A 23556-nucleotide genomic window follows, 5' to 3' on the forward strand; every position below is an offset into this window, starting at 1 on the left:
GTCAAACCGAAGAGTTTTAATACTCTTCCCAGTTTGTTTTTCTACTTCACTTCGGAATCGTTTGAACATTTCAAATGAATCCGACTTATGTTTCATCAGATAGACATATCCATATCTGGATAGATCATCTGTGAAAGTGATGAAGTAGAAATATACACCTCTAGCACTTGTGCTCATGGGCCCGCATACATCAGTATGTACTAGGCCCAAGAGCTCAGTAGCTCTCTCACCTTTTAAAGTAAAAGGTGACTTGACCATTTTACCAAGAAGACAGGACTCACAGGTTGGAAGTGATTCACAATTACTTACTTTGAGGATTCTCTCTTGAGTCAACCTATTTATCCTATTCTTGTTTATATGACCTAGCCTATAGTGCCATAAGTAGATTATTGCCCAGCTATGCAACCCAAGAGGGGGGGTGAATTGGGTTTCTAAAAATTTTAGGCTTAATCAATTACTTATGATGAATGAGAACAAAGACTTTAAATCAAGATTAATTTCCTAAAGCAAGAATGCAAGGATATGATAAAGAAATAAAGCGAAACAATAAAGCACACCACAAACACAAGGATTTATAGTGGTTCGGTGCCAACCTTGCACCTACATCCACTCCCCAAGCTCCTACTTGGGAATTCTAATCCACTATACTTGTATTCAACCCGAATACAAACATCGGAAACTCCGACACTAGCTATCCCAAGCTAGTCTACTTATTTTCTGGGTACAAGTCAACCCAAAACACTCCGATTTCAGGTTCGGATCAACCTTCCCTTGTTTTGGAAATCCTCCAAAAACAAGAATAAATACTCACAAAGAGTAAAATAGCTTAGAGCACAAATTAATACAATAACAGCTCCTTAAATGAGCGAATATAACAATAAAAATATTTTACTCAAATGAAGAATCCCCTTTTGGATTTTCTCAAGGTGGATGAACGCTTGAATGAATGCTTGAGAAGAAGATGATCTTTGATTGAAGACTTCTTGAAGGCTTTGAAAGATCTCTTGATCAAGGTTGAACAATAGGCGTGAGAAATCCTCTCTTTGAATACTCTTGAATCTCTTTCACAATCTCTCGTGTATATTGTGAATCACTTATCTCTCTCGTACAGATTTTGGATCCTCTTTTCCTTTTCTCTAGAGTATCTCGTTGATCACCTCTTGTATTTTGGATCCTCTCAATTGTATTTCTTTTGTGTCTGTCAATCCTCTTGTTTTCTTTCACCTTTAGAAACCTTTTTATAGCATTAAGAAACAAGAGAAAATATATTAGGCAGATAAAGAGCCGTTAGAGCATTTTTAGAAAGCATAAAAGGCAATTAAAACGGGCAAAAAACTAGCCGTTGCGGACGATTTCCGTCGCAGGGGTCGACTCATGAGTCGACTCATGCTTCAGGGGTCGACTCATGAGTCGACCTCTGTTGCAAAGACCAGAGATTTGGTTTCTGGAATTTTTTGGCTCAAATCAGCAGAGGTCGACTCATGAGTCGACTCATGCCTTGTGGGTCGACTCATGAGTCGACTCACAGGTCGTGCCAAGCCAAAAATTCAGTGTGCCATGGGTAATTTTTGTGTGCCAATCAGCTCATAGTGTCATGAGTTGACTCATGAGTCGACTCATGCACTTCAAACCTTCATAACTTCAAAAATATAAGTCCAAAAACAATGAAATTTTTACCAATAGATTTCAAATCATTTGTTCTACCAAATGGTACTATCAAATCAGGATTTTAGCAAAATTATGATTTTGCCCTTGAAGAGCATAAGGACTTTTTCAATTTAAAATTATTTGTATCCCTTCAATCTGCTTTGTAATCATCAAAATCAATCTAGGAGCAACAATCTCTCCCTTTTTGATGATGACAAAATATTTGAACAAAAGCATTTATGTGAAACACTAATTTCAAAAGAATGCATTATAGATGTATATGCTTGAAAAGAGTATGATTCTTTTGGCATGTAATATAAATGGTCATATACAAAAATAATTTGTCTATTTGCTTAAGGATTTAATGATATGCTCATTGGATTATGTGATTTTGGTGTTAGAGCGGAAAACTTATTTTTGTTATCAGATTAAGCTGTATTTTGAAAATTTCATTTTCATTTGATTTCAGTTTTAGCATCAGAGCAAAAAAATACTTATGTACTTTAATTGCTTTTTGATACAAAAAATAATTATGTGTGCCAAAGCATGTTTAAGAGTTGATTTGAAAACTGTATTAGATCATTTTGAGTTTAAGATGTATCAAAGCAAGAGAAAAATAAATTTTGCAATGTATCAGAGCAAGAAAAATAATTTTACAAAGTTATCAGAAAAATTTTACAATGTATCAGAGAAAATTTTATAATGTATCAGAGCAAAATTTTATAATGTATCAGAGCAAGTTTTTATAATGTATCAGAGCAAGTTTTATAATGTATCAGAGCAAGTTTAAAAAATTTTAAGATGTATCAGAGTAAGATAAATTTCTTAAGATGTATCAAGGTAAATAAAATTTCAAGAGATGTAACAGAGCAAGTTATAATTTTGAAGTATATCAGAGCATATTTAAATTTTTAATGTAAATCAGAGCATATATAAAGAAGTAATTTCAAAGTTACTTATTTGCATTGTACTTAGCATTGTATTTTTGATATTGTTCTTTAAATTTTCAATTCATTCATTAATTTCTCATAATTTGTGGTTTTGATTGCTTTTTCTTTAATTGCTCATAATTTATGGTTTTGCTTTTGATGGATGGCTTTTTGTTTAATTTCTGTCTGATACCAAATTTGTCTGATACCAAATTTCTCTTTAATTTTTGTTTAATAATTTCTCTCCCTTTTTGACATCATCAAACATGGTTAACTTCTCCTTTTTCTGAAAAATTCTTTAATTTCTCCCCCTTTAGAGTTAATCACAGATGTTTGCTCCCCCTTAATACAGTAATTATTAACAGCAAACAACAACAAAGAGAAGACAATATTTCAACAAGGAGAATATATATAACCAAAATATGATCAACATCATTACAAAAAGGTAGAAATATAAGTAAAAGATGATTCCATTAAAACCATAATTGTTTCAATACATAGTTCATATTATAAAAGTCAAACAGCTAATTGTCAATACATGGCCCCCAGATACAGATCCTAGAACAAAACACTAACACCTAGGATCTAGTAATGATCAAGACAAATCATGGATCGGAGTCATCAGATATGGTATGAGAAGCTGATGGATCAGAAGTGCATCCTCTACCCCGTCTGCCTCTGGCACGAGCAGGAGAGCGAGATGTACTGGGTGGCTGAGAACGCTGAGAGGCTAAGGACTGAACAGAAAGGGTGAGTCTAATGGAATCAAGTACGTTCAGTGCTCTGGAAACAGACTGTAGTAGAGCAGTGAACTGAGTGGATGCTTGCTCACTCGATCCTCGGATCTCTTTCCTCAGTAACTCATATCCTCCCTCTAGTGCTCCTCTGAGCCTTCCAGCCTCTGCAGTGAGGTCTGTGACCTCAAAAGTAGACTCCTGTGGCTGGGGATGGGCCAATGCAAGGACTTGCCCCTGCAAGTCAAGAACTCTGCCAGTCAATCTCCAGACAGTGTCTTCAAGTTGCTGAATCCGGATGGACTGATCTGACATCATCTGAAACACAGTGGATATGTGGGGAGTCATGGTCTGATCAGAAGACGTAGCTCCAAGTGCAAAAGTAGTACTACTCCACTGGCTAGATAGCAAGGCAGCCACACGCTGTGAAATATGCTCTATCTGATCGTCAGTCAGTCTGAACTCTGAATGAGGTGCTCTGCTCTCTGGCTGATACACTGGTGTGGGCATCCTAGTAAACTCTGAAGGGTCAGCCTCTGTATCAGGAATGAACTGGGTATCTGGTGATGCTGCCCTGAAGTCATGTACAGGAGAAGATGGACCTTCTTCTTCTACTCTGCCTTCAGTTCTGTCTTCAGCTCTTGTTTCAGCTCTATCCTCAGCTCTTTCTTCAGAGCCCTTGATCCAACCACCATCAGTCTTTGTAAATCCCATTCGGTGCAGGCTGTGTTGGTTGAAAGTGTCCACATGAGATAGCTTGGTAGGTGCCTCCCCCTCACAGCTAACTCCAAACCTCCTAAATACTCTAGTAAGGGCCATACCATAAGGCAAGTGTGCCTTGGATCTGTTCAAAGTTTCTCTCATGGCCTCTATCATAAGTGCAGGGAGGTTCAAGGGGGTCTGAGTGATGACATGAAATATGATACATACATCTCTGCCAGACAGTAGATCATGCCTACCACTCCTAGGAAAGAAGAGCTTTGTTACCATCTGATGCAGGATCCTCATCTCAATAGACAAAATCTTTGCTTCCAATTTGTTTAAACTTCCTGAATAAGTTTCTCCTAAAATAATTCTGATCCCCTCTTCTTTTACTGGGAGTTCCATATAAGAATAACCTTCACTAGGCAAATGTAATATTTCTCCCAATATCCTAGAATCCAAGCAGATATCAATTCCCTTGACTATTGAAGTCACTGACCCATTTCCATAATGTAGGTTCTGGTAGAATTCTCTAACTAGGTCAACATAAGTGACTTCCTTAAGGGAGCAGTAGAAATCCCATCCTTGGTTTTTAATCTTGGTAGCAAAAGTAAAGCCCTCATCTTCAAAGAACCGAAAATCTATATTTTTCCCGGTTTCTACTTTTCTATCAGAAAGAGGGTTCTTACTGGGGCTTATGGAGGATTGAGGGGGATCTTGAGCAGATACTAAAGTGGGAGCAGTGGAAGTCTGAGCATGCCTTTTCTTTCGGACAATTTCTTCAGGCTCACGGATTGACTTTCTTCTTTGGGGAAGTTTCATCTTCGGAGCCATATTCACTATAGTAGCAGGCAAGGAGACTTGGAGGAACACGTGAATGAGTGGAGGAGGGATCACAAGAGAGTAAAGAGGAATTTTGGTGGAGAAAATAAGTGGATTTGGGAAGAACGATGAAGTGTTAGGGCACGTTCCAACCGCGCCAAACAATGCGAGAAAGCACAAAAAATCCCTTTCCAAGGTAGCGATTTTTGGTGGAGAGGAGGAGGGAGAAGTGCTTCGAATTGGATCCTTGGATTTGGAGCAAAAGCATTTGAGAAGTCGGCTTTTGGAAGGAGGACGATGAGAAGATGAGTCGTCTCACGAACAGGGTCCCATATAAAAACAATGAACCCGTTTGAAGTTGGTGGGATTTACAAGTTTGCCATTGAGTCGACTCATGGGGGTCAACTCATGAAGTTCAGAAAATCAGAAAAAATGTGAATAAATTCCAGAAATATTTGAAATTTTGGGAGAAGGAGTTTTGCTCAAAGATAAGTTTTTAGAATGATAAATTTGAGCTTTTGGGACCAGGATAGATGTTGGAAATTGAGCTCTAAGAGTTTTTGACATCAATTCTTTAGAAATTGAGAAATTTTAGGTATATGGATCTAGAATTCCTAGATTTCTCCTAATTTCACAGAATCTATCCTCACTAAGGGCCTTTGTAAAGATATCAGCTAATTGATTTTCAGTGCAAACATATTCAAGAATTACATTTTTGTTTTGAACATGTTCTCTTATAAAATGATGTCTTATTTCAATATGTTTGGATCTTGAGTGTTGAATTAATTTTTAGATAGATTTATGGCACTTGTGTTGTCACATCTTATTGGTGTTTCATTAAGTTTGATTCCAAAGTCTTCGAGTTGTTGCTTAATCCATAATATTTGAGCACAACAACTTCCGGCTGCAATGTATTCGGCCTCAGCCGTAGACAGTGCCACCGAATTTTGTTTCTTGCTAAACCATGAGATTAGGTTAACTTCAAGAAATTGGCAAGTTCCACTTGTACTTTTTCTATCTAATTTGCATCCAGCAAAATCAGCATCTGAATATCCTAATAAATTAATTTGTGAGTCCTTAGAGTACCATAACCCTAGAGTTTGAATACCATTTAAGTATCTAAGGATTCTTTTAACAGCATTCAAATGAGATTCTTTAGGATTAGATTGATATCTAGCACATAAACAAACACTAAATATGATATCAGGCCTACTTGCAGTTAAATATAATAATGAGCCAATCATACCTCTATAGTATTTTAAGTCTACACATTTACCTTCATCATCTTTGTCAAGCTTACTTGAGGGACTCATTGGTGTGCCAATTGGTTTGCAGTTCTCCATTCTAAATCTTTTTAGTAGTTCCTTGGTGTACTTGCTTTGGGTGATGGAGATTCCCTCTTTTGATTGTTTGATTTGGAGTCCGAGGAAGAAGGTGAGTTCTCCCATCATGCTCATCTCAAACTCTCCCTGCATAAGCTTAGCAAAGTCTTGACAAAGGGATTCATTAGTAGACCCAAAAATTATGTCATCAACATAAATTTGTATAATTAGCATATCATTTTGATTTCTTTTAATAAATAGGGTTGTATCTACATTACCTCTTGTAAAATCATTATTTAGTAGAAATTTGCTTAGCCTTTCATACCATGCTCTAGGTGCTTGTTTTAATCCATATAAAGCTTTATTTAATCTAAAGACATGATTAGGAAAAGCATGATTTTCAAATCCAGGGGGTTGTTCTACATATACTTCTTCAGCAATATATCCATTTAAAAATGCACTTTTAACATCCATTTGAAATAACTTGAATTTCATAAAGCAAGCATATGCAAGTAGAAGTCTAATAGCTTCTAATCTAGCAACAGGTGCAAAGGTTTCATCAAAATCAATTCCTTCTTCTTGATTATATCCCTTAGCAACCAGTCTTGCTTTATTTCTAATTACATTTTCATGCTCATCTAATTTGTTTCTAAAGACCCATTTTGTGCCAATTATTGAATAATCTTTAGGTCATGATACTAAGGTCCAAACATTATTTCTTTGAAATTGATTAAGTTTCTCTTGCATAGCATTAATCCAATTATGATCATTTTCAGCTTCTTCAAAAGTTTTAGGTTCAAGATGAGATACAAAAGCACAATGATTAACTACATCTCTAAGTGAAGAACGAGTTTTTACCCCATGCATAGGATTACCAATAATTAACTTCTTAGGGTGGTTGTGAACATACCTCCATTCCTTGGGTAGGTCATTTGTACCTTGAGGTTGTTCTTGAAATTCTTCACCTCTCTCATCTTGTTTGTCTTCTTGATCCTTGTCTTCTGGAGTTGCAGAATCTTTCAGAGTGATTTCCTTCATACCTTCTATTAGTGGATCTGCATCATCAACACCCTCATTCTTCTTGAAGGAAGATCGTTAGATTCATCAAAAACAACATGTATGGACTCCTCAACTACTAAAGTTCTTTTGTTGAAAACTCTAAATGTTTTACTAGTAGAGGAGTAACCTAGAAAGATTGCTTCATCTGATTTTGCATCAAATTTACCAAGTTTTTCTTTGCCATTATTTAATACAAAACATCGGCAACCAAAGACATGAAAATATGCAATATTTGGTTTTCTTCCTTTCCAAAGTTCATAGGGGGTTTTCTTTAAAAATTGTCTAATCAATGCACGATTTAAAATGTAACATGCTGTGTTAATTGCTTCCGCCCAAAAATATCTTGGAAGGTTGCTTTCACAAAGCATGGTACGGGCCATTTCTTCTAAGGTTCTGTTTTTCCTTTCAACTACCCCATTTTGTTGAGGTGTCCTAGGAGCAGAGAAGTTATGGCCAATTCCATTTTCATCACAAAAATTTTCAAAATCTTGATTTTCAAATTCAGTTCCATGGTCACTTCTAATATTTTGAATTGTAAACCCTTTTTCATTAGTGACTTTTCGGTGAAATTTAGTGAAAATATGAAAAGTTTCATTTTTGTGTGCCAAAAAGAAAATCCAAGTAAAACGAGAGTAATCATCTATAATTACAAAGCCATATCGTTTTTCTCCTAAACTAGTGGTTCTAGTTGGTCCAAATAAGTCCATATGCAAGAGTTCTAAAGATCTAGAAGTTGAAACATTATTTTTGGATTTAAATAAAACTCTAGTTTGTTTACCTAATTGGCATGCATCACAAATTCTATCCTTTCAAAGTTCAGTTTTGGCAAACCAAGAACTAATTTTTTCTTAATTAATTTTGAAAGAGAATGCATGCTAATATGTGCAAGTCTACGATGCCACAGCCAACTAGTCTCATTAATTTTAGCATTCAAGGATACTAGGCATTGCATGTCTAATTTGGCTAAGTCATTCAAATCTACCATATAAACATTGCCATGCCTATGTCCTATAAATTTGATGCCATCGTTAATAGGACTAGTCACAATGCAAACAGATGATTCAAAAACTACTTTATACCCTTTATCACAGAATTGACTAATGCTAAGTAAGTTATGCTTTAAACCTTTAACTAATAAAACATTCTCAATGTATTTGGAGGGAGTGATACTAATGTTACCTATCCCGATGATCTTTCCTTTGCCATTATCTCCAAAGGTGACCATCCCTCCATCCTTAGCATCAAGCGTGATGAATTGTGATTCATCACCAGTCATGTGTCTCGAGCATCCACTGTCAAGATATCATTTTCTGTTTCCTCCTTGGGATGCTAGACACACCTACAAGCAAAGGTCAAGTTTCTGTCTTAGGTACCCAAGCTTTCTTGGGTCCTTTTAGGTTAGTCAGAATGGTTCCTTTTGGAACCCATATTTTCTTTATAGTTGTGTTTGCAGATTTGAGGCATGTGTATGATTTATGTCCTATTCTACCACATTTGAAACAAGTAATATTTGCAGACTTGTTACTTGAATAATTTACATAAATATTCTTCAGAAATTTTTGTTTCTTCAAGGGATTATATCCAAGTCCAGCCTTATCATATACAACTTTTTGATTATCAAGAATCATATTTAATTTGTTTGAACTTAAGGTGAACTTATCTACTATAGGTTTCAGCTTGTTAAATTCATTCTTTAAGCTTTGATTTTCTTGAATCAAGGTGAATTTTTCAATTGAAAGGTTTTCAGCTTGTTTCACTAAGGACTGATTTTTCAATTTCAGTTCTTTGTTTTTCATCTCTAGTTTCTTTAATTCATCAATCAAATCATAGAATGCTTCATGCAATTCTTCAAAAGTAAATTCACTAGGGGATTCAGAAGTTACCTCATTTTCGTGTGCCATAAGGCACAGGTTGGCTTGTTCTGTTGAGGTTTCCTCATCGGAGCTTGAGTCATCACTCGCACTCCAAGTCGCCATCATTGCTTTCTTTTTAAACTTTTTGGGACCTTTCTTCAGTTGTGGACATTCGGATTTGAAATGTCCCGGCTTCTTGCACTTGTAGCACATAAGGGGTTGATCTTTCTCTTTCTCTTTGCTTTGTTCTCCTTTTGTGAATGACTTCTTTCTCATCCCCTGTTTTCTTTTTCTTAGGAATTTCTTGAATCTCCGGGTGATGAGTGCCATTTCTTCATCCTGTTCTTCATCTTCAGTGTCATCCGTTTCATAATCAGGTGAAGCTGTGGATTTAAGGGCAATGGTTCTTTTCTTTTTGACTTCATCCTCTTGATGTTGCTTCATGCTGAGTTCATGAGTCATCAAGGATCCAAGAAGCTCTTCTAGAGGTAGAGTGTTCAAGTCCTTTGCTTCTTGGATGGCAGTCACCTTGACTTCCCAAGTTCTTGGCAATGACCTGAGAATCTTTCTTACTAGTTCACTGTTAGTATAAGATTTGCCAAGACTCTTCAAACCATTAATTATATCAGTAAAACGAGTAAACATAGCAGTTATGGACTCATCATGCTCTATTTTGAACAATTCATATTTATGCACTAGCATGTTTATTTTAGTCTCTTTTACTTGATTTATTCCCTCATGGGTTACTTCTAACCTATCCCATATTTCTTTAGCAGATGCACAAGTAGAAATGCGATTAAATTCATTTGCATCTAGTGCACAATAAAGAACATTCATAGCTTTGGCATTTAATTGTGCCAATTTCTTATCAACCTCATCCCATTCTTTCTCGGGTTTGGTTGACTTCTCACCATCTATAATCTTGGTGGGTGTGTGAGGACCGTTCACTATGATACTCCACATATCATAGTCGAGTGCTTGTATGAATATCTTCATCCGAGCTTTCCAATAGGTGTAATTAGACCCATTGAAAAGTGGAGGTCAGTTTGTAGATTGCCCCTCGGCTAGAGAAGTACCGACATGGGTTGCCATAGATCTTTGGCTCTTTGATTTTTAGATCAAAGAAGGGCTAGAGCATCGGGCTCTGATACCACTTGTTGCCCAGTTATGCAACCCAAGAGGGGGGGTGAATTGGGTTTCTAAAAATTTTAGGCTTAATCAATTACTTATGATGAATGAGAACAAAGACTTTAAATCAAGATTAATTTCCTAAAGCAAGAATGCAAGGATATGATAAAGAAATAAAGCGAAACAATAAAGCACACCACAAACACAAGGATTTATAGTGGTTCGGTGCCAACCTTGCACCTACATCCACTCCCCAAGCTCCTACTTGGGAATTCTAATCACTATACTTGTATTCAACCCGAATACAAACGTCGGAAACTCCGACACTAGCTATCCCAAGCTAGTCTACTTATTTTCCGGGTACAAGTCAACCCAAAATACTCCGATTTCAGGTTCGGATCAACCTTCCCTTGTTTTGGAAATCCTCCAAAAACAAGAACAAATACTCACAAAGAGTAAAATAGCTTAGAGCACAAATTAATACAATAACAGCTCCTTAAATGAGCGAATATAACAATAAAAATACTTTACTCAAATGAAGAATTCCCTTTTGGATTTTCTCAAGATGGATGAACGCTTGAATGAATGCTTGAGAAGAAGATGATCTTTGATTGAAGACTTCTTGAAGGCTCTGAAAGATCTCTTGATCAAGGTTGAACAATAGGCGTGAGAAATCCTCTCTTTGAATGCTCTTGAATCTCTTTCACAATCTCTCGTGTATATTGTGAATCACTTATCTCTCTCGTGCAGATTTTGGATCCTCTTTTCCTTTTCTCTAGAGTATCTCGTTGATCACCTCTTGTATTTTGGATCCTCTCAATTGTATTTCTTTTGTGTCTATCAATCCTCTTATTTTCTTTCACCTTTAGAAACCTTTTTATAGCATTAAGAAACAAGAGAAAACATATTAAGCAGATAAAGAGCCGTTAGAGCATTTTTAGGAAGCATAAAAGGCAATTAAAATGGGCAAAAAACTAGCCGTTACGGACGATTTCCGTCGCAGGGGTCGACTCATGAGTCGACTCATGCTTCAGGGGTCGACTCATGAGTCGACCTCTGTTGCAAAGACCAGAGATTTGGTTTCTGGAATTTTTTGGCTCAAATCAGCAGAGGTCGACTCATGAGTCGACTCATGCCTTGTGGGTCGACTCATGAGTCAACTCACAGGTCGTGCCAAGCCAAAAATCCAGCGTGCCATGGGTAATTTTTGCGTGCCAATCAGCTCATAGTGTCATGAGTTGACTCATGAGTCGACTCATGCACTTCAAACCTTCATAACTTCAAAAATATAAGTCCAAAAATAATAAAATTTTCACCAATAGATTTCAAATCATTTGTTCTACCAAATGGTACTATCAAATCAGGATTTTAGCAAAATTATGATTTTGCCCTTGAAGAGCACAAGGACTTTTTCAATTTAAAATTATTTGTATCCCTTCAATCTGCTTTGTAATCATCAAAATCAATCTAGGAGCAACATAGATATCTGATACACTATCTAATCTAGGGTGCTTGCCAGTAGAATAGACTATGTTAACAGATTGTGATAACATATACACACTATTATTCAAATGTCCATAAAAAATAGTAACACCATTCATAATGATATTACAAACTTGTTTCTTTATTAAAATTTTATAATCATTTTTGGCTAGAAGGCCTACAGAAATAATATTTAAAAAAAATTGAGACAGAAATGACAATCATTAAGAACAACGGTATGGACTCAAATACAAGTTTCAAGATTCCTAATGCTAGAACTGGAACTAACCTTCCATCTCCAATGTTCAGGAACCTCTCGTCTTGCTCGAATCTTTTACTGATATGCAACCCCTGCAACGAATTGCAAATATGGTAAGGGCTATCGGTATTCAATACCCAGTCAGTTATATCACAAATAAAAAAATTACAAGGAGTTATCATATAAATACCTTACCCAGCAATAGCTTGCTTCTTTCTCTGCCTGTTCGGATCCAGGGAGACAATGTACTGAGGATAGTTTCTCTTCTAGTGCCCCCGCTTCTTGCAAAAGAAGCATTCAGTTTCACTCTTATCGAGCTTGATCTTTCTGATCTGGCCCTGTACTGATGTTCCAGCCTGAACTTGTACCTTCTTTACTTTCTTCTTCTTGTTCTTCTTCCCTTTCTTAAAGGGTCGAGAACCATAACATGAACCTCCCACCAAATTCATCGACTCCTTGTGGAGTTGGTGATCCTTCTCAAAATTCTGAAGCAACCCCAGTAACCCATGGTAGTTTACTTCAGGCTTTGTCATTCTATAATGAGTGAGGAATGAGAGATAAAACTTGGGCAGCGAGTTCAGTATGGCATCTTTCCCAAGCTGCTCATGCAAGAAAAAGCCGAGCTTGCTCCATCAGCTTGATCATGTACAATACATGATTAGTGACGGAGGCACCATCCCGTATTTTAGTGTTGAAGATGGCACAACTAGTCTTGTGCCTCTCCATGTTATCGGATGTGCCAAAGGCATCCTCCAACACTTGAAGCATGTCCTTTGACTGAGCCATCTCAAATCTGCGATTGAACTCATTACTCATGGTAGCCAGCATGATGCAACGCACCATGATCCTGTCACTGAGCCACTTCTGGTAAGTGTCTCTGACTATTTCATATGCATTGGCAGCTGGATCCTTAAGTGTAGGATTCGTGATCACATATAGGATCCGTTCATGCTCCAGGACTATCTTCAACTTTCGATACCAGCTATCGAAGTTGGGTCCCACTAACTTATCATTGTCCAATAATGATCGAAGCGATAGAAAAGTGGCAATATCTACATAAAAAAAAATTATAACCTAATTAGTAATTGATTCATTAAATCTAAAGATTTGGACTTTAATCAAAAAGTTTTTCCTACTATTTTATTCGAATTGATAGCCTCTACCTCCAATTTGAGGAATTACCTTAATTCCTTAGTGGGTACTAGAATCCACTTAGACTGCACACAAGCTCAACTTTGGTTGGCCAACCCATGTACATCTAAGGGTAGCTTCATAATCAATTATGTTTCTAAATAATTTCTAGTAATTTTAATTTTATCTCAGTCCCTAATCAGTAGGCTTTGGCCTCCACTGAAAAGGTCTGGTTAGGTCCAACCATTAACATGACCATACTTGGCCCATCTAGCCAATGAATGATTAGGCCCAACTTTGGTTGGCAAACTTAGCCACCATTTAGAAAGATGCAGTCAAGAAATCATATTATGAATGATAATTCCATCAACCGATAAGCATCAAGCCTTTGGGCCTCTAATGATTATCCAACTAATGGACCTATGATCATCCACTTAATGGGAGGTTATGATCTAGTTATCACTATAACTATTTTATTTTAAAGACCTAATAATTTTAGAGGATTTAATTGATTTAGAGGAGGAGGTCAGATGAACCAGCTTATCATGATCCTCTCACTGGCTTCACCAAGTCAGCTTAAGGGAGACCATTAAAAGGGCTGGTCTAGGAGCACCTAAATCAGTCACACTGATTTACCTAGCTGACATGGGTCAGCTCGAATAGTCAAATGATTCGATCAAAATATAATTTCACCAAGAGGCCAGGTAAGTTCGATCGATGGGAGGATCTGTCGGATTGCCTTAGACATCATCAGAAATGGCCAAGTAAGTGGGCTGCCAATTAAAAATCACCAGTCTGGTTTATCTTAGACACGAACTGGTTTAATTAGTTTCAATTAGATCAACCTAACAGTTTGTGCTAGACCGCTTAGCCAAGAATCAAGTCCATTTGGTTCTCGTTAAAGATATGGACTTGACCAACTACAACTATTGTAATTGATCTAGAGAATCTTTGACCTAATCTAAGATAATAATTGATTAGATTTAGTCAATTCTCTAATTAAGTCCATCTTTAATCTAATCTTAGGTCTAACCCAATTAGGACCTAATTCTCACTAACCCATTAACCCAATGTGTTATGGTTTGTGTCTTAGGTTCTTCAATTCACAATCCTAGAACCTAATCAAATAACTTCTTAATTCTCAATTAAATTTTGGACTGAGGGTTGGGGTTCGGCTTTTCGAAAATAATTTTTATGTTTGTAAAATATTTTTACAATATGATTCTACCAACCAAGTTGTATGTTTGATTCATAATCAAAATGCAAGTGAAATAAGCATGAAACTACTTTAGATCTAATTTAAACAGGTTCATATAATTGAAACAATTTTAACTTTAAATTGTGCAAATTTTTCAGGCAAATATATGATAGTCGAGTCAGCTCTTCAGTGAAGTCGAGTTGGCTCGACGATATTTTGCCCGAGCATCAGTTCTGTCTGCCTGAGAGAGCTGGCTCAAATCAGCACCGAGCCGGCTTGATTAATCCCTGACTCGGCTCAGCTTTGTGCCCGAGCCAGCCCGACAGGTTTCAGCAGAACTGTCAATGGTTCTTTGCGCAAAAATTATTTAACATAGAGATTTTATTTTAGATTTAAATACCTTTTGAATCTAATAAATCATAAATTTAATCTAGATCACATCTAACAAATTTATGATTAAATATAGATCTATATGAACTAAGACAACCTTTGCACTGTGAGGGGTAAACCTTACAGTAGGACAACCTACAATTCGTGATTGATCTAAAAATTTTAATTTTAAATTTAACAATTAGATTATAAATTAGATCTAATTTAAGAAATAATCTAAGCATGTATAAATAATCATGTAATAAACAACCTAGGCTCTGATACCAATTGAAGGAACCAGATCTAGGGTTTCAGGGTTAGATCTTGAAATTTTTTCAAAATCAGACAGTGGAAGACTAAAATAAATCAAAATTTATCTTATAAAATTAGAAAATCCCTAGATCTAAGATCTTATTATATGATAATTATATGATATTAAATCAAAAATTAAAATATAAAGAGCAAGAACTACATGTTGATCATATCAATATATTTTTATACTACATCTAATGTATGTAAAATATAATAGATCAGATCTATTACCTTGCAAGTTAGACGTTCTAACTTTGCTGATCCAGACTTGAGGATGATGTTTCAAGCTGCACACGCATCCGACTTCTAGGAGTCATCCACATAAGCCCACGAATCACGATCAGAAGTCTTAGTCCAGGAAATTAATACAGTATGATAGTATTGTGTTGATCCTTTTTCGATGGTTGATTAGATGCCTCCTTCTTCTTAATTTGGATTCTTTCAAAGATGAAAAGTAGGAGAAAGAGTTTTAGATATGAGACATCCTCAGAAAACTTACAGATGGAGGAAGGAAAGAGGTGAACTCAGCAACCCTAGAAGAAGATCCTCTTCTTCTTCTCTTTGCTTTAACCCAGACACTTAGTTTTGTATCTATTATATCTCCACGCCTCAACACTCTTTCTCCCTAATTTTCACATACCCCAAAGGTCTCTCAATGCTCTATAATTCATGATAATTTCTTAAAGAAATTCATCTTAAATCAAGAGATATAAAGAATCCTTGTCTAGGTCAAATACCTAGTCAAGAAAAATCCAAACAGGGCAAGACAAGGGGTGCCCAACTCTTGGGCGACCCCTCCTTCTTTTTCTGCCATAGACCATCAGCAAAGGGTGCATAATATGTGCCATAAAACCATAAAAATCTCAAAAAAAATTGAGTAAAATCAGTACCATAAGGAAAGAGTTTTGGTTTTCTAAAAATCTATCTCATAGAATTTGAAATCCAAACTAATTCCTACTTTGACTTGGTCCACAACCACATTCCATGTAAGAGAGAAAGAGTGGAAAGCTTTGGGCATGCGTGAAAGCCTGGGAGAGAAGATTTTGTCACACAAAATAAGAGAGAGTGGGCATGGGGGGCTAAGGTGGCACAAGGTGGAATTCTAGTCTTACTAGGGTTCAATCTATGACTTGTTCAAATTTAGTTTTCAAACCAAATCAAATTAAAACCAAATCAATCTAATTAAAATAGGTCTTAACCCAATTAAAAACTAATTTAATCAGATTAAATTAAATTTAAATCTGATTTAATTTTTTAATCGAATTAGAAATTAGGTTGACCCAAGTCCTAATTGAACTAGGACTAGTTTTTTCTTGCACTTGGCTTATCCAATAAATCAATTAGACTTGATCCAATCAAGTCCAAACTAAATCTAATTAAATAATATTCAATTAGATATAATCTTAGTTCATTAGCTCAATCAAATTAAGTCAATTAACAATCGAATTACTAATCGATCCTCTTGCAATACTTGCACTAGGTTAAATATCAATCGTATTGATCGTTTAACCCTAGAACGATTCTTAATCGTTGATCAACCATCCGATCGGATCGTGAACTCTAATATGTGTGACCTCATAGGTCTGAACCTAAGTCAGTAGTATAGAAATAAATTTTTGTATCAATCAAAGTGACCATCTAGCAATGGAATCCGACGATCGGATAGGTCGAATGTGTAGAACAACATCCTTAGAACCCATGCAGATATAATTTTCATATAATTCATCCCCTTGACCAAAATGCTCATAGGATACCTCAGAGTTCCACTGTCAACTCTGATCAGATTGTCTATATTGTATTTTAAAATATCAAATCCATCTGATGGATTATCCTGGTCAAGGTTTTGCTTAATTGAAATATAGCGACTCATTCTTCTCCAACTCTTGAAGTAGTCAATCCCATCTTGATCACATTCTAACTTCATAAGTACTTGACTGTGCCCAAAAATCTTCCGTCACTGAATTAGAAATTCAGTTAGTCCAGTACCAAAGCACAGTGAGTTGCTTGCAAGTCATTGAGGCGATCTCAGGTCTAAGGGACACTTATACCTATATCCCATCAGAGATATTCTCGATAGTAGAATGCTCTGGAGTTGGTCATATTCAATGATGATGTACCCTTACATCTCACCTGTATGCCATACCAGTATCTTCAGACTCTTTGGTTAAGAGGATAACCAACCCATATAGCCTACAGCGACCTATGCTCGATAGAAGCTGTCGTCCTTATTAACAGCCTATCATTTGGTCATGAACAGTTTTAAGGACTAATTGATAAATTCTCTCTTTATCGAACCTAAATAGTTCTAAGGATTTCATCACAACAACGGAGTTCATTAGAAGAGAAACTTATGATGAAAATGTCAAAAATATATTTTATTTATTAACAAATCAATTACAATACAAGGTTGCTCACTGTCAACAAGCTGACAATTGGCTTTCGAAACATATTTTCCAACACTTACTAAATTGAAACATAAAGTATTCTCTCCAATCTCTTGGAGTGGTCAATTCCATCTTAACTCGCGTACCAACTTTATAAATACTTGACTGTGTCCAAAAATTTTTGATCCTGAATTAAAAATTCAGGTAGTCCGGTACCAAAGTACAGTGAGTTTTTTGCAAGTTACCATGATGATCTCAGATCAGAGGGACACTTATACCCATATCCCTTTGGAGTAACTCTTGACAGCTAAGTGCTTCAAAATTGATCATATTCAATAAGGTGTACTCCTACTTCTCACCTGCATGCCATACCAGTATCTCCACACTCCTTGGTTAAGAGGACAACCAACTCATATAGCACACAATGACCTACACTTGATATAGCTATCGTCCTAGTAATAGCATATCGTTTGATCGCAACTCATTTAAGGACTAAAGGATAAATCCTTCTTTATCGATTTAAAATAGTCCTAAGAACTTTCATCATAACACTGAAGTTTAAAAAGGAAGATGCACAAGCTTATGATGAAAAACTAGTAAATAATATTTTATTATTAATTAATTCATATATAATTACATCAATTAGCACAACCATCAACAGACTGATGATTGGCTTTGGATACAATTTCCAACAACTCTCACTTGTACTAAAGCCAATCGATATAGTATCGTATATCCATCTTCAATTTATGATTTTCGAACTCTTTGATCATAAAGGCTTTAGTGAATGGATCGATCAGATTTTTTTTCATCGATCTTCTGAAACTCGACGTTACCTCAATCCACGATCTCTCAACAAAGTGGTGCGATGCAAAATATGCTTCATCCATTGATGTGCCTTCAGCTCCTTTGCCTGAGGTATGGCTCCAGTACTGTCATAGTAGATCATAACTAGACTATCAAGAAGGATGCCACTTTAAGCTCGATGATGAACTTTTTTAGCTACACACTTTTTTTGCAAATCAGATGCTATGATGTACTCCACCTTGCATATTGAGTCGGCCACAGTATGCTACTTAAAACTTTTTTAGCAAACTGCTCCATCATTTAGGATAAATATATATCCTGACACACTCTTACTATCATCACAATCTGATTGAAAACTGAAATTAGTGTATCCTACAAGTTTCAAGTTAGATGATTCTCCATAAACGAGCCACTGTCCTTAGTATTTCTTAAATACTTAAGGATATTTTTACAACCGTCCAATGGTTTTCATCCAAATCTGATTAGTATCTGCTCACTACTCTTAGTGAGTATGCTACATCTTTGTACATGTGATTGTGTACATTATAGAATCCATTGCAAGGTATATGAAATTCTAGTCATGCGCTCTCTCTCTTGAGGGGTGTCGGACAATCCTTCTTCGAAAAAAATTTTCATGGCTTATCGAAAGATAACCTTCTTGAAATTCTCCATGTTGAAGCATTTCAGCATGGTATCTATGTACGTAAACTGGGAGAGCCAAGTAGCCTCTTAGATCTATCCTATAGATCTTCATCCTTAGGATGTAGGCTGCTTCTCCATGATCTTTCATGGAGAACTTGATGACAGCCACACTTTTATTTCCTGTAATGCAGGGATATTATTTTTGATTAAGAGAATGTCGTCCAAATACAAAATAAAAAATACAACCATTAAACCATTAGCCACTTGTATATGTAGAGTTCCTCTCCATTCTAATAAAGCTATACGTTCTGATCACTTTATCAAAACGTATGTTCCAACTCCGAGATATCTCTTCAATCCATAAATGGATCTCTGAAGCTTGCACACCTTAGACTCATCTGTAGATGTGAACCCTTCAGGTTATATCATATACATCTCTTCATTCAGCTCTCATTTAGAAAAGTTATCTTCACATCAATTGACCAGACTTCATAGTCTAGGTATGCTGTTATCGCAAGTATAATCCGAATTGACATAAGCATTATCACAGGAGAGAGCATCTCATCATAGTCAACACCATAATGCGACAATATCTCTTGGCAACAAACAGACTTTATAGGTTTTCACCTTTCCGTCTGTATCTCTTTTCTTTTTGAAGACCACTTACACCCTATGGTTTTATCCCTTCAGGTGGATAACTAATATCTATACATTATTGACCTTCATGGACTCCATTTCAACTTTATGACTTTAAGCTATTTCTCAGAGTCGATCTCTTCATCGCATCCATATAATGATCGGATCCTCGTTGTTCTCATCGAGCTCAAAGGATCTCCATCCGATCAAAAAATCATAGTATCTGTCTGGCTGACGTGTACTCCATCGGATCATCTTAAGGGTGGTTCTACATTGGGCTCCAAATTTGATCTAATCAAATTCAGTTCAGATTCAGTCACTGGTGTCGGTTTTCTACCTTTCGAACTTCATCAAGCTCGATTTTAAAGCACTTGTTCCTTCACTAAGAACTTCTTTTCCAAAAAGTGTGTCTTACTACTGATAAATATCTTTTGTTCAACAGAAAGGTAAAAATAATATCCCTCATTTTCTTGGGATACCCTACAAAATTATATTTATCGAATCTAGGTTTGAGCTTGTCGGTCTATAATCATTTGATATAAGTCGAACATCTCCAAACCTTAAGGTAAGAGAGGTTCGGCCTACTCCCTGACTATAACTCATATGGTGTTTTACTAACTGATTTGCTCGAAATATTATTAATCACAAAATAGGCTGTCTCAAGTGTATATTTCAAAAGGAGATCGCAAACTTGCAAACCCATCATGGACCGAATCATATCCAACAAGATTCGGTTCTCCTTTTCGAGACGCCATTATACTGTGGTATCCCTAGAGGGTCTATTGTGAGAGAATCTTATTCTCTCCTACATATGTCAAAATTCACTAGAAAGGTATTCACCCTTCGTCAGATCGAAGAGTTTTAATACTTTTTTAGTTTGCTTTTCTACTTCATTACGAATTATTTGAATATTTTAAACGATTTAGACTTTGTTTATCAAGTAGATATATCATACCTAGATAGGTCATCTCTAAATATAATAAATAGCTATACCCTCCTCTGGTATTAATGTTCATAGATCCACATACATCACTATGTATTAGATCTAGAACATCATTAGCTTGTTCATCTTTTTCAGTAAAAGGTGACTTAGTCATCTTCCAAGAAGACAAGACTCACAGATCGACAATGATTCATAATCATTGATATTAGGATATCCTCTTGTGCTAACCTGTTTATCCTGTTCTTGTTAATGTAATCGAGTCTACAATGCCAAAGATAGGCATCCATGATATTATCTAACTTAGGATGTTTATTTGAAATATACATTACACTCATAGGTTATGACAAAATATAGATATCATTTTTTAATTATCCTCATTATTATAATATCATTCATAATAATATCACAATAATTATTCTTTATTAATAAATTATAACCATCTTTGATCAAAAGCCAATAGAGATTATATTCATCAAGAAGATGGACAATAGTGATAATCACTCAAAATGAATTATTAGATTTGAAAACAAGCTCGACGACTCCTAAAGTTAGGATTAGAACTTGACTTCCATCTCCCACATTAGGAATCTCTCGTCATTCTCAAATTTTCTACTAATTTGAATTCTTACAATGAACTGCAAATATGAACTAACTTTGATATCCAATACTAGATAGTAGTGTCACATATAGAAAAATTACAAGGTGTTATCATATAAGCACCTTGATCAACAACTAATTGCTCATTTCCGTTAGCCTATTTGGGTCATAGTCTGTCTGACTCGATTTAGCCTCAGACTTCTCAGCTAGTTTGGCTCAAGATAATATTTAACTTTCAATACTGGATATCAAAGTTGGGTCCAATAAGCTCATCACTATCAAATAGTGAGTGGAGCGACACATTTCTGATCATTTCTGAAAAGAAAAAAAAAATACATACCTAATTAGTATATGAATTAATTAAGCTTAAAGATATAGACTTTAGTCTAAAGTTCTCCTACTATTTTATATAAATTACTAGCCTCTACCTCCAATTCGAAGAATTACCTTAATTTCTTAATGGATAATAAAATCCACATAGACTGCATATGGTCCGAGTTTATCTCGACCAACTCATATGCATCTATGAGTAGGTTCTCAATCAATTATTCTTCAAATAATTTTTAGTAATTAATTTCATCTCAGATTTCATTTCAGTAGGTTAAGGGCCTCCACTGAAAGTCCTGATTAAGTCCAACCATTAATATGACCTACTGGTGTTCTAACTAATGAATGATCAGGCTCGAATATGGCTTGATCAATCCAATCATTCATCAGATAGTATAGTAGAGTCACTATATAATGAATGATAATTTATGATTCAAAGAAACACCAGACGTATGGCATCTGCAATATCAATCTGAAATAATGGATCCATTATCATTCATCTTAATAGGAGGCTCTGATTTAGTTATCCCCATAACCAGCTCATTTTATGGATCTAATAAAAATTTGGTTAATATAATTTAATAGAATTAAAGACCTAGACCAGCTAATCTTAATTCTCTCACTAACATCACCAAGTCAGATCAAGATGAACTAGAAACTAACTGGTCCAAATAATAAGTCATCAATCCTCTCACTGACTTCACCAAATCATGATGAAGACTAAGACAAATCGAACTAAGGGCACCTAAATAGTCGAACTAATTTCTAGTAAGCATGGGTCAACCCTAATCATTAAACGATCTGATCAAAATATGATTCACCATGTTGGCCAATAAGTGAGATCGGTGGGAGGGATATACCATTAACTCGTCATAGACTCAATCTATGTGAGTAGCTCCCAATTAATGACTACCAATTAAGACTGTCAAACTTATCTTAGATACTAACTATTAATCAGTTTCAACTCAATCAACTTATAAATTTGAGTTCGACCGCTAAGCTAGAGATTAAAGTCCATTTAGATCTAATCAAAGATATAGACTCGACCAACTACAATTATTGTATTAGCTCTAAAAAATTTTAATTTAATCTAATTCAATTTTGATTAGACTTAATCAATTTCTCTATTTAGTCCATTTAATTTTGATTCTAACCCTAGGTCTAACCCAATTAGGAGGATCTGATCCATCTAACCCATTAACCCTCTCCATATTTTATACGAATGACATTAGATCTTTAATTCATAATTCTAGATCTAATAGGTTCAACTTAATTCTTAATTAAGTTTGAGACTGATATGGGTTAGGATTTGGTATTTAAAATAGTTTCAAATTTATAAAATATTTTTATAAATAAATGTATGCATAAAATAATAGTTCTGAATGATTAGTCGTTCATCCCTGAATTGAGTCGCTCACCAAAATAAATGATCAAATTTTGAAACTTAATCGCTCATTATGGTGATCAGGACTTCTGATACAGAAACTGGGTCGACTCAGTAAGAAACTAAGCCGACTCACCAGACACTAGGTTGATCCAAATAAGGAGTGGGTCAACAAACTCCCGAATTGAGTCAACTCAAACAAGATTAAGTCAGCTTAGTTCGATAGAACAAAACAGATTGCTTAATTTTTTAAAATTATTTTGCACATTAATGATTAAAATAATTTTAATCATAAGATTAGATGTCATATCTTTTTGCGTTCATCTTCATAGGTAAAAAGTACCCCTATATGCATAGGAGAACCCATCGAATGGAAAGAGAGGACCATAAAATTCTACTTTCTCCTATGACCAGACGGTCAGAACAATCTACTCAATCCGACTACTACACTACTCAGATCATCTAATCAAATTAATTTAGATCTAATTTAAATTATTTTCAGATCTGATTATTAAATTTTGATCACATCAAAATTAGATAATAAACATCAAAATAAACATCACATGCTTCATTAAAATTAGATTTCAAACTATATGCATAGATATACATGTCATAAAGAATCTAGGGCTCTAATACCACTTATTGGTAATGTGTAGGTTTCATGTATGGATTTCAAAACTTTTACAATGAATAAAGTAGATTAAATATTTTAATCTACAAATACATCATAGATCAGATCTTAAAATATCTACAAAAGATTTATGACATGATATACAATACATAAAAAATTTGAAATTAAAATCCACAAGTATGTGGAAAAAAATAAGTAAGAGGAGTAGATTATATCTATAGCTATAGGGTTCCGAACCCTATACCTGAGCATGGGTAG

Source organism: Elaeis guineensis, chromosome 8 (genome assembly GCF_000442705.2).
Source record: "Elaeis guineensis isolate ETL-2024a chromosome 8, EG11, whole genome shotgun sequence".
Lineage (NCBI taxonomy): Eukaryota > Viridiplantae > Streptophyta > Magnoliopsida > Arecales > Arecaceae > Elaeis > Elaeis guineensis.